Consider the following 13,154-nt stretch of genomic DNA (forward strand, 5'->3'; position numbering starts at 1 on the left):
GTGTGTCTATTGTGTGTCTGTGTCTGTGTGTGTGTCTATGTCCTTATGTCTGTGTATGCCTGTGTGTGTGTATCTGTGTGTACCTGTGTATGTGCGTGTGTGTCTATGTGTATGTATGTCCTTATATCTGTGTGTGCCTGTGAGTGTGTGTCTGTGTGTACCTGTATGTGTCTGTGTGTGTGTCTATATCTGTGTGTCTGTGTCTGTGTGTGTGCCTATGTGTATCTGAGTGTATCTGTGTGTGTGGTGTGTGTCTGTGTATGTGTGTCTATGTGTGTCTGTGTATGTCTCTCTGCGTGTGTGTGTGTGTGTGTGTGTGTGTGTCTGTGTGTATGTTCATGCAGTTAGTTCTACCTTCCATGTAGTTTTCAAGGTCATCCAGCTGGGAGGCAGGTGACTATCCCTTCTGAACCATCTTTCAGGCCCATCAATCCCTGCTGTTCTTACTCGGAGTCATTATCACTGACCTTGTTGTGAGTTAAAGTCATATGTTAAAGTTGCATTTTTTTAAAGCTTCATGGTATAACTCTTAATATTGGTATGGTTACCTGTGATGACTTAAAAATCATACAGACCTTACTGTAGGCTTTAAAATGAAACATAATCAACCCCTTGCTTCAGCATTTCTCCCCCACCTAGCCACAGTGAGGCCATTTAAAGCATCCATTAGTATTTGGTCATGTGGTCTCTCATAACCAATTCTCTATAATATCTTATATCCTTACACCTGTTTCTATAGACAATTGGAATTATATACAAATACCCCTATAAAACTTTCTTTTGACTTAGCAATGTATCATGGACGTTTTTCAGTTTCAGAATCTTACACATGTAAGCCCCTCAAGGCACACTTGGTGGCCAGGCCCCTCCCCTGAGGACCCCTAACTGCCAGGTTCCACCCACAGAACTCTAACTGTCCTACAGGCTGGACCCAGTCCCCAACCTACAGAGTAAAAAGCCCACACTCTGGCCTTGAAATCCCATCAATCCCCACCCTGGAAAGCTGTACCCTGAAAAGTTACACACACACACACACACACACACACACACACACACACACACACACACACAAAGAAACTCTATATAAACCCCGCCCTCTGTTCAGTTCCCTGCTGTTTCTCACCCTAGCAGAGGCAGCCACCTTCCTGGTTTTTTCCCTCCCAATAAATCTCTTGTGTGAGATTTGTTGTGTGGTGTGACTTTGTGGTATTCCTTGGCTCCCCACTACTGCCAGGATACCTTTCCATCTGAACTGTATGACTTACATTTGGTGACAAAACCCCCTCCCCTTGGAGGCCTAAGCTGCACTGGGACCCTATCCCTCATCTCGAGTCCACCCACAACAGACTCATCTTCTGGCTCACTGATTGCTCAGTACCCCATCCACCAGTGGCAATTAGGTAAGTTTCCTTTTTGGTTGGTGTGAACATTTCTCTGAGTCTGAGGAAGTGACCATTGAGTATCCTGTGCCCCTCTGGTACTCTTGGAAGCAGAAGTACCCCCAACATAATCTTGCAGGGTATGGCTAGCCCTCTTTACCTGACCCCATCCCTCAACCTTTGGAGCTGCCATCCTGCAGCTTCCTTAGGCCCAACTGGACTATTTCATCCTTTCCTGCCTTCTTATCCCACCTACACTTCAGGGCTGCCTTCAATTCCTTAGCTTTTGTGACTCCATTCTCCAACCTTTTCCTGTGGATGAGACTCCCCTCCTAGAGCTTGGTTTTCATCCTCACCTTCTGGCATCTGCAAAAGCCCTGGTACCAGGCACTGTGGCTCTCCTCTGGCTTAGCTAGGCTAAGATCCTGTCTTAGTTTGGGATTCTACTGATGTGGAGACACCATGACCTTGACAATTCTTATAAAGGAGAAACATTTAATTGGGGTGGCTTACATTTTAGAGGTTTAGTCCTTTATTATCATGGTGAGACATGGTGGCATGCAGACAGGCATGGACTCAGAGCTGAGATTCCTACATGTTGGCTTGCAGGCAACATGAAGTTGTCTGTCTCACTGGGAATAGTTGAGCATAGAAAATGTCAAATCCCAACCCCACAGTGACACACTTCCTCCAACAAGGCCACACCTACTCCAACAAAGCCAAACCTCCTAATAGTACCACTTCCTTTGGGGACCATTTTCTTTCAAACCACCACATTCCACTCCATGGCTCCCAAAGGCTTGTAGCCATATCATAATGAAAAATGCATTCAGGCCAACTTCAAAAGTCCCTATAGTCTACCTCTGTGGACAAGATTGTTATTCAGAAATACCATATTGTGAGTGGCCACAGCTGTGAAGAAAAGCCCTGTCAAAGCAAGAGATAGCCAGTGCTTCATCCAGCCAAAGAGGTCAAAATGGTTCTGGAAACTTTGGTGGTAGTTGTGGAGGCAATTTTGGTGGCAAAGGCAATTATGGTTGAGGAGGACCCTTCTGTGGTCGTGGTGGCTGCAGTGGTGGTAGTAGATATGGTGGCAGTGGATATGGCTATAATGGATTTGGTAATGGTGGAAGCAATTTTGGAGGTGATGGAAGCTACAATGACTTTGGCAATTACAACAATCAGTATTCAAATTTTGTACCAATGAAGTAAGGAAGCTTTGGAGGCAGAAGCTCTGGCCCTTGTGGTGGTGGAGGCCAGTACTTTGCTAAACCACAAAACCAGGGTAACCATGGTGATTCCAGCAGCAGCAGTAGCTATGGCAGTGGCAGGAGGTTCTAATTACAGCCAGAATACAAAGCTTGGCAGGGGAGGAGTGACAGGGAAGCTACAGGTTATAACACATTTGTGAGCTCAGCCAAGTACAGCGGTAGTAGGGCCTAGCTGCTACAAAGAAGACATGTTTCAGACAATACTCATACGTACCAGTCAAAAAACCTCCAGGACAGTGTTTACAACTAATTGTGTAAAATGCTATTGTAATTTCTGTTCTGCAAAAAGTGTAAAGCATTCCAACAAAGGGTTTCACTGTAGACCTCATCCATGCTGCTGATTGCTAAATATAATAGTTGATCATGATGCTGAATAGTTGTGTCTTTTTTTCTAAGTGCTGGTTAAAGTTAGTCTACTCTGAAGCCGTCTTGGTAAACTTCCCCAACAGTGTGAAGTTAGGATTCCTTTAGGGTGGTGTCAAGTTTCATTTGGAATTTATAATTGCTTGGGTGGAGAAGTCATTGTCTTCAAAAAGCGTGGCGTAATTAAACTACCAGTTATTATTGTGACGTTAATGAGTTTCACCATTAAAAGGGTCATCTAAGCAAAGTCACAATTTGGCTACAAAATGGTTATTGACTCACCCTATGCAATATCAAAATTGAATAATGGTATCAGATAGAATAACAGATGATGAAGCATGTGTACCATCCACTATTGTGTGCAATCAGTAAATATTTTCTCTTGAAAAAAAAAATCCTCATAGTCAATAACAGTCACAAACTTATTTACAAGGCTAAAGTTCAAAGTCTCTTTCTGAGATTCATGCAATCTCTTAACAGTAATCACCTATAAAATCAAAATCAAAAAGCAGATCACATATTTCCAACACATAATGGCACAGGATATACATTACTAATTCAAAGTGTAGGGAAGGGCGTATAGTGAGGAAATACTGGACCAAAGCAAAGCTGAAAAACAGCTGGGCAAACTCCAAACTCTGCATCTTTATGTCTGATGTTAAAACATTCTTCATATATCCAACTCTTTTCAGCTTTGTTGACTGCAACACTCTTCTTTCTCTTGAGCTAGTTCCACTCCCTGTTAGCAGCTCTCCTCAGCAGGTATCCCAGGGCTCTGGCAACTCCAACATCTTGGGGTCTCCAAGGTAATACAGGCTTCAACTTCACAGCTTCACACAATGGCCTCTCTAGGCCTCTATTCAGGGACACCCCTGACACAGGCCTGGCCTCCGTGGCTTTCCTTAGTTGCTCCTTGACTCTAAAGCCAGAACCACGTGACCGAAGCTGCCAAGTTCTGCTGCTTGCTGGAGCTAGAACATGGCCTCCTTGTTCAGTTACATCTTCACCAGCTTTCTGTTTTCAATGGTTATCTTCACTGCCTAAGCTTGGCTGTCCTTGAACTTGTTCTGTAGAACAGGCTGGCCTCAAACTCAGAGATCCCCAGCCTCTGCCTTATTAATGCTGGGATTAAAGGCGTGCACCTAGCTCTAAGTTTTTCTTTAATTCCTTTTCACAAGTTGAAAATTTAGCTGGGTGGGATCTTGCCCTGAGGTCACCATTCCCTTTGTTCTGTTTCTTAATCTATTTATCTCCTCTTGAACACAGGATTTAGCTCCATTTCAGTTCCTGGAGTTCCTTTTCTCCTCAAATTTTACATTTTCTTGCACTTTTTCATTATAAATCTTACTAAAGTTACCACTAATAACCACAAGACAGAGTCTATACTAGGCTGTTTTGGGATTTCCTCTGCCAACAGAATTAATCCAAATCTCTTCACTGGAGCTTCAGACTCTTCAGACAAGGGCAAAAATACCACATTTTCCACCAAAATATCACAAGAATGATCTCTAGACAACATATTAAAATTCTTCTCCTCTGAAATCTCTTGAGCCAACTCCCCACAGTTCAAATCAGACTCAGTGTCACGGTCTTCCATTTCCCTACTAGTATGGCCCATTATGCAGCACTTGAAGCATTCCACTGTTTTCCTAACCCAAACTCCTAAAGTCCATATCATTCCAAACAGAAACATGGTCCAGTCTATCACAGCAATACCCCAGTCACTGGTACCAACTTCTGTCTTAAGTAGTTAGGGTTTCCATTACTGTGAAGAGACACCATGGCAATGAAAACTATTATAAAGAAAAAAAAAACATTTAATTGGGGTGGCTTACATTTTCAGAAATTTAGTCTGTTATCATCATGGTGTGACATGGTATTGTACAGGCAAATATGGTACTATAGATGGAGCTGAGATTCCTATATCTTGACTTGAAAGCAACAGGAAGTTGTCTATCTCACTGGGTGTAGCTTGAGCATAGGGAACCTCAAAGCCCATTGTCACAGAGACACACTTCTTCCAACAAAGCCACACCTATTCCAGCAGAGGCACATACCCTAATAGTGACTTCCTTTGGGGGCCATTTTCTTTCAAACCACCACAACCACTGACCCCCACTGAGTGTGATAATGACCTACTGAATGGCTTGGTCCTCATTTGGTCCTCCTTGAGTCCTTGGGATGCCCGCAACTACAGGCTGCAGTGACATTTTTTTTCTCCTCTCTCATCCATGGGAATGGTGTCTTCCATACCCTGTGGTTCCCCATTGGGATGCCTCTTAAAAAACCTCCAGCCTTTATACCTGGCACCTGACCTGAAGGGCCATAAATGTATTCACTTTTGCAATCAAATTTGGCCTCAGTAGCCCTTAGATAATCAATCCAAAGGGCAGCCTAATGACACCCTAGATCCTAATATTATTTGGGACCTTTACAAGTATTGAGAGTGATCAGGGGAATGGAAAGAGATTCCCCATTCCCTATTTCTCTTTTCTCTGTTTTAAGCCCTGTTTGTTTTTGTCTGGTTACCCCATCTCCATGGTGTAAATACCCTATATTTTAAATTACCGGTTGATGGATGTGTATGCTTGTTGCAAAGTAGAGGCCAGGAGCCATACCTAGCTGAAGGGAGAGAAAGAAAAGGAGTAGGCCAGTTGCAACATGCACACACCCTGCACACACTCTTCACTGGCTGGTGCATCTCTCAGCCCTCTTCTGCAGTACCCCCTGTCTATAGCCAGAACTCAAATATTTCCTATCTATAAGACTTCTTTGTTCTCAGCTTACTGGATTTAGTGTTATGGGGATGCAGATGTCTTTTAGGTATGAGTGGCATTAGACTGTTATTTTGTGCTGTCCCATTTCAATTAAAAGCTGGCTCTGGGTTGAGGTATGGCTCCCCTTCTCTTGACTCAAGCATGCTTGTTTAAAGATTTCTTCCAAAATCTCTGTCCCATAACAGGTGAAACGCCTGACTATGTGACAGAGAAAGGAGAGCAAAACAAAATAAAGGGACAGACTACTCCCAATAGGAACTATTGGGATACTCATAGTCTTTTGGTTTTTGAAAGGTTTTTTTGCACCCCAGTAAGCCTCTCTGCTGACATAGCAATCCAAATCAGACCAAATCAAACAGAATTAGAAAAGCCCCAGTTTAATGGCTAAAGTGTTCTCAGGTGATTCTCTGGCCCCACAGAGAGAAAACAGGGACAAGAGACCAAAAAAGTGTGTGCCTGTTTTCTGGGATGCAGCTTAAATACCCTGTGGGAGTAGTCTTGAGCCTCTCTGGGGGAGGAGTCGTGTTTGGCGGCCTTTGAAGGGGAGGGTTTGGGGAAAGAGATGGGGGAGGGGAGTTAAGGTGGATCTTCCACCAGGACATTCCAGACTCTTTGGATATATGGATGCCAGGGTGCCAGGGGCTGAGGTGGAGCTCCCACCCAAACAGTTTTAACTCTCTAAAATTTTTGCTGAAGTATAAATCTTATCTCAAGATTTGTAAGACTAATGTGTAAACTTTCTGTACCTTAATATTTGTAAGCATATTGGGTATGATTAAAACCCTGTAAAACTTATAATGAAGGGATTAATTTAAAACTCATAATACTTGGGTTGATAGCTAATCTGTACCATAGGTAGTATTCAAGGAAACATGTGCCTGGCTGCCATCTTAGCTGTTGTCCCCACATCGGGATGGAGGCAGCCATGTGCCTGACAGCCATTTTCACTAGGGTTGGAAAGAATAGACTTTGCCATGTGACCTCCCATTTTGATTTAAAAAAAAAAAAAATGGTTAGCATAGGCCAACCAAGGAAAAAACAACTCTTCCTAGCTTTAAAGCCCAAACCAGATGATTTTTCCACTATTTTTGATCACACTAACAAGCCTCCCCCTTATTGGCCTCAACCTACAGTCCCTTCTCTTCCTCTCTAGCCTCTCTGGTTTCCTTCTCTCCTTCCTCAGCAACAAGCTGCCCACCTAGTGAGAGCTGAGGCAGTCCTCAGCCAGGACCCTGGGTGAAATTACAAGGAAGGTATCCTTGCTAAGGATCAATTTGTTAACTTGCCTTCTGGCTGGTCTTCGCAAGACCACTCTTAAAGCAGTGAAAAAATCCAAGAGGTCATCCAGGACAAACATGATAACCCAACACAATTCCTAGATGGCCTCACAAAGGCCCTCTTACAATATATCAGTCTGGATTCCAAGACCCCAGATGGAAAACAACTCTTATGACCTACTTCCCTGATATTAGGGCCAAATTTAAATGTATAGAGAAAGGACCCCATCTCCACAGGCAGAAGTCTTGGCTATGGCCTTTTAGGTGAACTATGAGAGGAATGAAAAAGCTCCAAAACAAAAATACCTGATGCTAGCAAAGGCCTTTTGACTGGCCATAGCAACTGCCCAGGCTCCCAGGCCTCCAAAAGCCTAAGAATCTCTGGGTCTCTGTTCAAATGCAATCAGGAGGGTCACTGGGCCTGGGCCCTGTCTGAACCCATGTAAACCACCCAGACCATGCCCAAGGTGCCATCCAGAAGGGTATTGGCGTATTAACTGGGGACATCAAGCCCAGATCGCCCTTCAGCCAACCTCCTAGGTTTGGCCATGAATGACTGAGGGTCAGGCCTGACCACTGCCATCTCCATCAGGGAGCCTCAGGTAGACATTACAGCATCAGGGTGATCCACCTCTTTCCTTCTGGACACTGGGACTACCTACTTAGTCCTAACAGAGTTTTGGAGACCCACCTCTCCTCTTTCCTCTATTGTCAGAGCAAGGGGACAGTTTTACCAGCCTCACCAAACTTCACCAAATATATCACCCAGGCTCCATACCCACTGTCTCTCTCCACAGCCTCAGAAGACTTAGCTTCTTATCTCTGACCTCTAAGAAAGAATCTTCCATGCCCCGCTTCTTCCCCCTTTAATACTCTCATCCTTGTGGCTTACCAAAAAAGAAAAAGAAAAAAAAGAAAAAAAAAAACAAAAAACAAAAAACGATGGAACCTACCCCTTGGTTCAAGATCTCTGACTTATCAACTCAGCAGTGGTTCCCCTTCAGCCCATAGTACCCAACCCCTATACTCTCCTCTCCACCATCCCCTCAGAGACCTCCCATTTTTCTATCCTAGACCTCAAGAATGCTTTCTTTTCCATACTTTTCAATCCCCAGTCACAAAATATCTTTGCCTTTACTTGGACTGACCTGGATATCTATCTTTCCACCCAACTCCCCTGGACTGTCCTACCTCAGGGGTTCCAGGACATCCCACAAATATTTGGCCAGCCTCTTACTCTATCTCTTCCTAAGTCCAAGCTTATATAATACACAGCCAATCTTCTCCTTTGTAGTCCATCCCTGCAAATTAGCCAGGCTGACATTTCTACCTCATTAGATTTTCTGCCCAGCCAGATATAGGGTCTTACCTTCTAAGGTCCAGCTGTCCACTCTTCAGGTTAGTTATTTGGGATTAGCCATCACTCCAACTCACAAGGCCATTGCCCTAGATAGAAACTCCCTCAGCTGGGCAGTGGTGATGAGCCAGGAGGTGGTGGCTCACGCCTTTAATCCCAGCACTTGGGAGGCAGAAGCAGGTGAATCTCTGTGAGTTCTAGGCCAATCTGGTCTACAAAGTGAATTCAGGACAGCCAGGACTGTTACACAGGAAAAAAAACTTCTCTTGAAAAACCAAAAAAGAAAAGGAAAGAAGAAACTCCTTCCAGCGGAGTTGTTTTGTGACCCCTCCTCTCTTCCTCCACAGACTAACTCTGTTACTACAAGCAGCTTGGCTCAGTGCATTTCAGTGGCCTAAATTGGCATGCTCGATTTTTAATGGTGGCAACTTCTACCACTGCACAAGCAAACGGTCTGAAAATCTTTTATAGCTAAACTTGCTCTCTCCTCTATTTCTTCCTAACTACACCCATCCAGGGTACCTCTTACATGTGAATGTTTATCATCCAAGAGACCTCCACCTTTAACCAACAGCCTGTCCTAATAGGGTCCGGAATTTGCTCTCTATCAGGCTGTCCAAGGCCAGTTCAGTTCCCTATCACTCCCTTATCCATCTCTCCTTCACCGGGGCCTACCCCCATGCCTGTTTTCTCTATTTTTGTATGATAATTCCTGTCCTGAAAACAAAAATCATAAAAACAGGGTTTATTGTAAGATTTAAAAAAACGATGCTTGCTTAATGAGGCAGTCAAGCTGCATCTCCATGTACTCATACAAGAATGTACCTTATACTCTAGCCGAACTTGGTAACAGAGGAGTCACCTAGGTGGTATTAGTTTTAAAAAGTCATGAAGGGGTCATAGAGAGAAACCAAGACTTGGTACTGTGTAGCAAAACTGAAATATCTAAAGAGAGCCCAGAAGAGGCTATTAGTGAAAACACAGCCCAATTGCAATAAGAGTCTAAGAAAATGCTATGAAGGTCTGAGCATGTGAAAACTTCAGTAAGTTCTGAGGGTCTAGGAAAGCATATAAAGGTCTGAGGATATGAAAGTTTAAAAAAGTTCTGAAGGTATAAGAAAGTGTTTTAAGGCATGTAAGTGAAAGTTCCGAAGATATGAGAAAGTGATTTAAGGTAGTGAAAAGTGTTTTAGATTTCTACCCCTACCCCACCTGCCCCATCCTATTGTTATATTAAGGTCTCAAGGATTAGGAAACCTATACTTTACAGTTCAACCACATTGCTGGAGACTGCTCACCAGCAGGTTGCCAAAAGGAGACACTTGTCCCGATAACACCTAAATCAACTTCTAAAACACCTGTTCCATGCTTGCTTTCTCTCTGATCAAGCTAGTCATTGCTGCTGATGTTGGCCAGAGACTTACAGAGGTTGCCCTTTTGGGTTCTATAGGAAACATGATGCATATTCAGAAAGACATCCTATCTTTTATGCAAAATGATCAATCTTTTATATTCTAATTAATGACCCATGCTCCCCAGATGGGAGATGGTAGTCATTGGTTATGGGCAAAATTATTAAGGCCACTCCACATAATTAAAAGGAAGGTTTATTTAGTGGCATAACTTACAAATGAAGGGATAGGTAGGTTGCAGGGTCTGGGAAAGACATAGCACAGTCCAGCTGTGTTCTCTGGAGAACTCTGCTCAGTCTACCTCCAGTGTCCAGGGTCCAGGAACCAAGAGAGGCAGCACATCCAGATCTCGGGTCTTCAGGGTCCTCTCTTGGCCCCACCTTGTAGGTGTGACAGTTACCAAAGCCTCAAGGGCGGTTGGAACTTCCAGATCAAAGCTGGAATGGCTTCCCACTACAATTGGTATATTTTACTATAGCATTTATCACAGCTGCTTATCAGGCACAATCAAAATACAGAGGGTGCACAGTTATTGAAAAACACTTTACCTGAATGCTTCAGAGAATACTGGTTTTGTGGACCTCCTAGGTCAAACTTACAACCACCATTTGTGACTTTGCCCATTGTCTTATTAGACTTTCTCACCTGGTCTCTCGTTAATTGTTCTAAACAAAATTCCCATACCGGCAATCCCTTATCTCTCCCACATCTCTCTCTTAGGTATCACAGACTGCTTTAACTCCTCAGGAACATGCTTTGTGGGCACAATGGATTCCAAGGCCTGCAATAATTCCTTAACCCTTAGTACTACCACCCAGCCCCTGTGCCCAAACATTCACAATGCCTCGATTCTCTATGGCACTCAACTTTATCCCTGCCTACATGCCGGGTAGGCTGTGACTTGTGCCCTGGTGTTCCTTTTTCCAAAACTAGGGGTGGTGCCCAGTGAAGAATCCTTGCTGATTCCCATCACAGGGTTTATAGCAGCATGGCATGACAAACAAGCAGTTCAGGTCATACCCTCTCTAGCAGTCCTGGGTGTAACTGCTGATATCACCACTGGAGCAGCAGGACTGTCTACTTCCCTCGCTATTTACCTCTCAGTTCATCCAGGATCTCCAAGGAGGAGCTCAGACCATCCTAACCCTCCAGGGCCAAATAGACACGCTGGCTACCATATTGCTACAAAGTTGGTAAGGGTGAGATTTACTGACAGCCGAGAGAATTGGTCTTTGTCTCTTCCTCAGGGAAGAATGTTATTTCTATGTTAACCAATCAGGTATAATAAAAGACAAGATCCGATGACAATTCCCAACAGATCTCCAAAACATAAGGAACAGTTCAATGCCTCTGGCCCGTGAATCCAATATGGAATTGGATACTGCCCTTCTTGACCCTACCTCCTCCTGTTTTCATAATCCTGCTAATTGCACCTGGCCTCATTAACTTCTTATCTTGATTTCTTCAACAACCGATCCAAAAGATTTCTAACCAAACTCTTAATCAGTTGCTATTACAGGATTACTGAGGCCTACCACACCTGATCATACCCTGATAGCCAGATCAAGGTGACTCCAAGGATTTCAATGCCCCATTCAACAGGAAGTAGTCTAATGATAACATCTCTCCCTTTCCTGTAACCTAATTGTTTATCAACAATAAAAGAAAGGGGGAATTTGTAAACCCCATGAGGCACACAAATGGCCAGGCCTCCAATTGCCAGGTTCTACCCATAGAATAATTGTCCTGAAGGCTGGACCCAGCCAGCACCCTACAGAATAAAAAGTCCAAGCTCTGGACTTTTTGAAATCCCACCAATCCCCACCTTGGAAATCTGCACCCTGAAAAGTTACACACACACACACACACACACACACACAAACACTGTGCATGAAACTCTATATAAACCCGGCCTTCTGTTCAGTTCCCTGTTTCTCACTTGAGCAGAAGCAGCCACCCTCCTGGATTTTTCCCTCCCAATAATTCTCTTGTGTGAGATTTGGTGTGTGTGCGGTATGACTTTGTGCTATTCCTTGGCTCCTGACTGTCAGGGCACCTTTCCATATGAGCTGTAATGCTTACATAACATGCATGCTGTTGCTTTTAATGGATGTGTATGTTTTGCTATATATTTCACAATCTGTTTACTCAATTCCCTGTTGGTCATTAACAGTAGATAAATTCAGTGAAACATAATACCAGCAATCTAGAAAACACATACATACCAAAAAAAATGTTTTGGAAAGAGAATACAGCACTTCCAGATGGTCTCCTTATTTTACAATTAACAAAAAGGAGCTGGGCAATGACCCAGAGGATAAAATTTTGGCCAGATTCAGAAGTGGCGTTATTACCAGAATCCACCAAAGATAGCCTTGAATTGGATTCCAATTAAGAGACTCAGTATCAAAGAACACACCTATCTCAGCCCAGGATGGAGTGTTTGGGGACAGAGGTGGGAGGTGACAGATGCTGTGGATCTTAGAGAAGGTGTGAGGCAGGACCTGGCAGTGTGAGGTAAAACAGAGTGAGAGGTTTCTTAGCAGCAGTGTTTCCAAGGTTACTAACCTGTGCAGTTGTGTCTTCATGGATACCACATTACACCTACAGCCCTACACAGTTTATACTTGTATTATACAGACCCTTTCATGAATCAAAAAATGATGGACATGAGGAGAGTAGAGCTATGATGCATTATACAGATAGATCACTGTTCTTGTGTGTAGATATTCTCCCTCAAGTGTCTGTGTTGAGGGCAAGTCTGGGGCTGTCCCACTGTGTCATAACCAGTGAGTCCCAAAGAACCAGGGAGTTTCTCAACTAAGGAAGTTCTAGCACAATGTAGAGAAAACAAGGAGCTGTATCTCCAGGGGACAGCCCACATCTGACTGAGCATCCATCATCATAGAACTTTGAAGCAGATTCTTGAGCCCCACCCTCAAAGATTATATTTCCATGACTACAGCACTCCCTCAGGAAGACAAAGTCATGAAAAGGTCTCTTAACAGTACTTGGTTTATTATGAGTAAATGTAATTAATTATCAAATAAAATTTGATGATTTAAATAAAATTATGTGATCTGATGGTTATAAACATTTGTTGATTGAAGGAATATTATGTAGCCTCTACACAGTTTTCTAAGTATTGAGGGTATGGAGGTAAAGAGATGAAATTCTTACTCAAGGGAAAATTTTTTGATGTATGTGATACATTATCAGATAGGTCTGATTCTGTAAGATATTAAAGCAAGATCTGTCCAAGACAGGCAATGAGGTTAAGTTCAAGGGAGCATGAGCAAAATGCTCTAAGAAACTGGC

At 43.4% G+C, this 13,154-nt stretch overlaps 1 protein-coding gene across 24 annotated transcripts in view; it reads left to right on the forward strand.

Annotated features, from left to right (window-relative positions):
• Positions 1-13,154, forward strand: part of Dlg2 (discs large MAGUK scaffold protein 2) — a 1,859,766-nt gene that overhangs the window by 1,552,625 nt on the left and 293,987 nt on the right. The window contains exon 1 of one of the 24 annotated variants that reach the window (XM_076547168.1): positions 946-1,400. The exons of the other annotated variants lie outside the window; for them this stretch is intronic. The gene's annotated coding sequence lies outside the window, so the exon portion shown is untranslated. Of the gene's footprint in view, positions 1-945; positions 1,401-13,154 lie in introns of those variants that run through there. 24 annotated transcript variants of the gene reach the window in all.

Source organism: Peromyscus maniculatus, chromosome 1, assembly GCF_049852395.1.
Source record: "Peromyscus maniculatus bairdii isolate BWxNUB_F1_BW_parent chromosome 1, HU_Pman_BW_mat_3.1, whole genome shotgun sequence".
Lineage (NCBI taxonomy): Eukaryota > Metazoa > Chordata > Mammalia > Rodentia > Cricetidae > Peromyscus > Peromyscus maniculatus.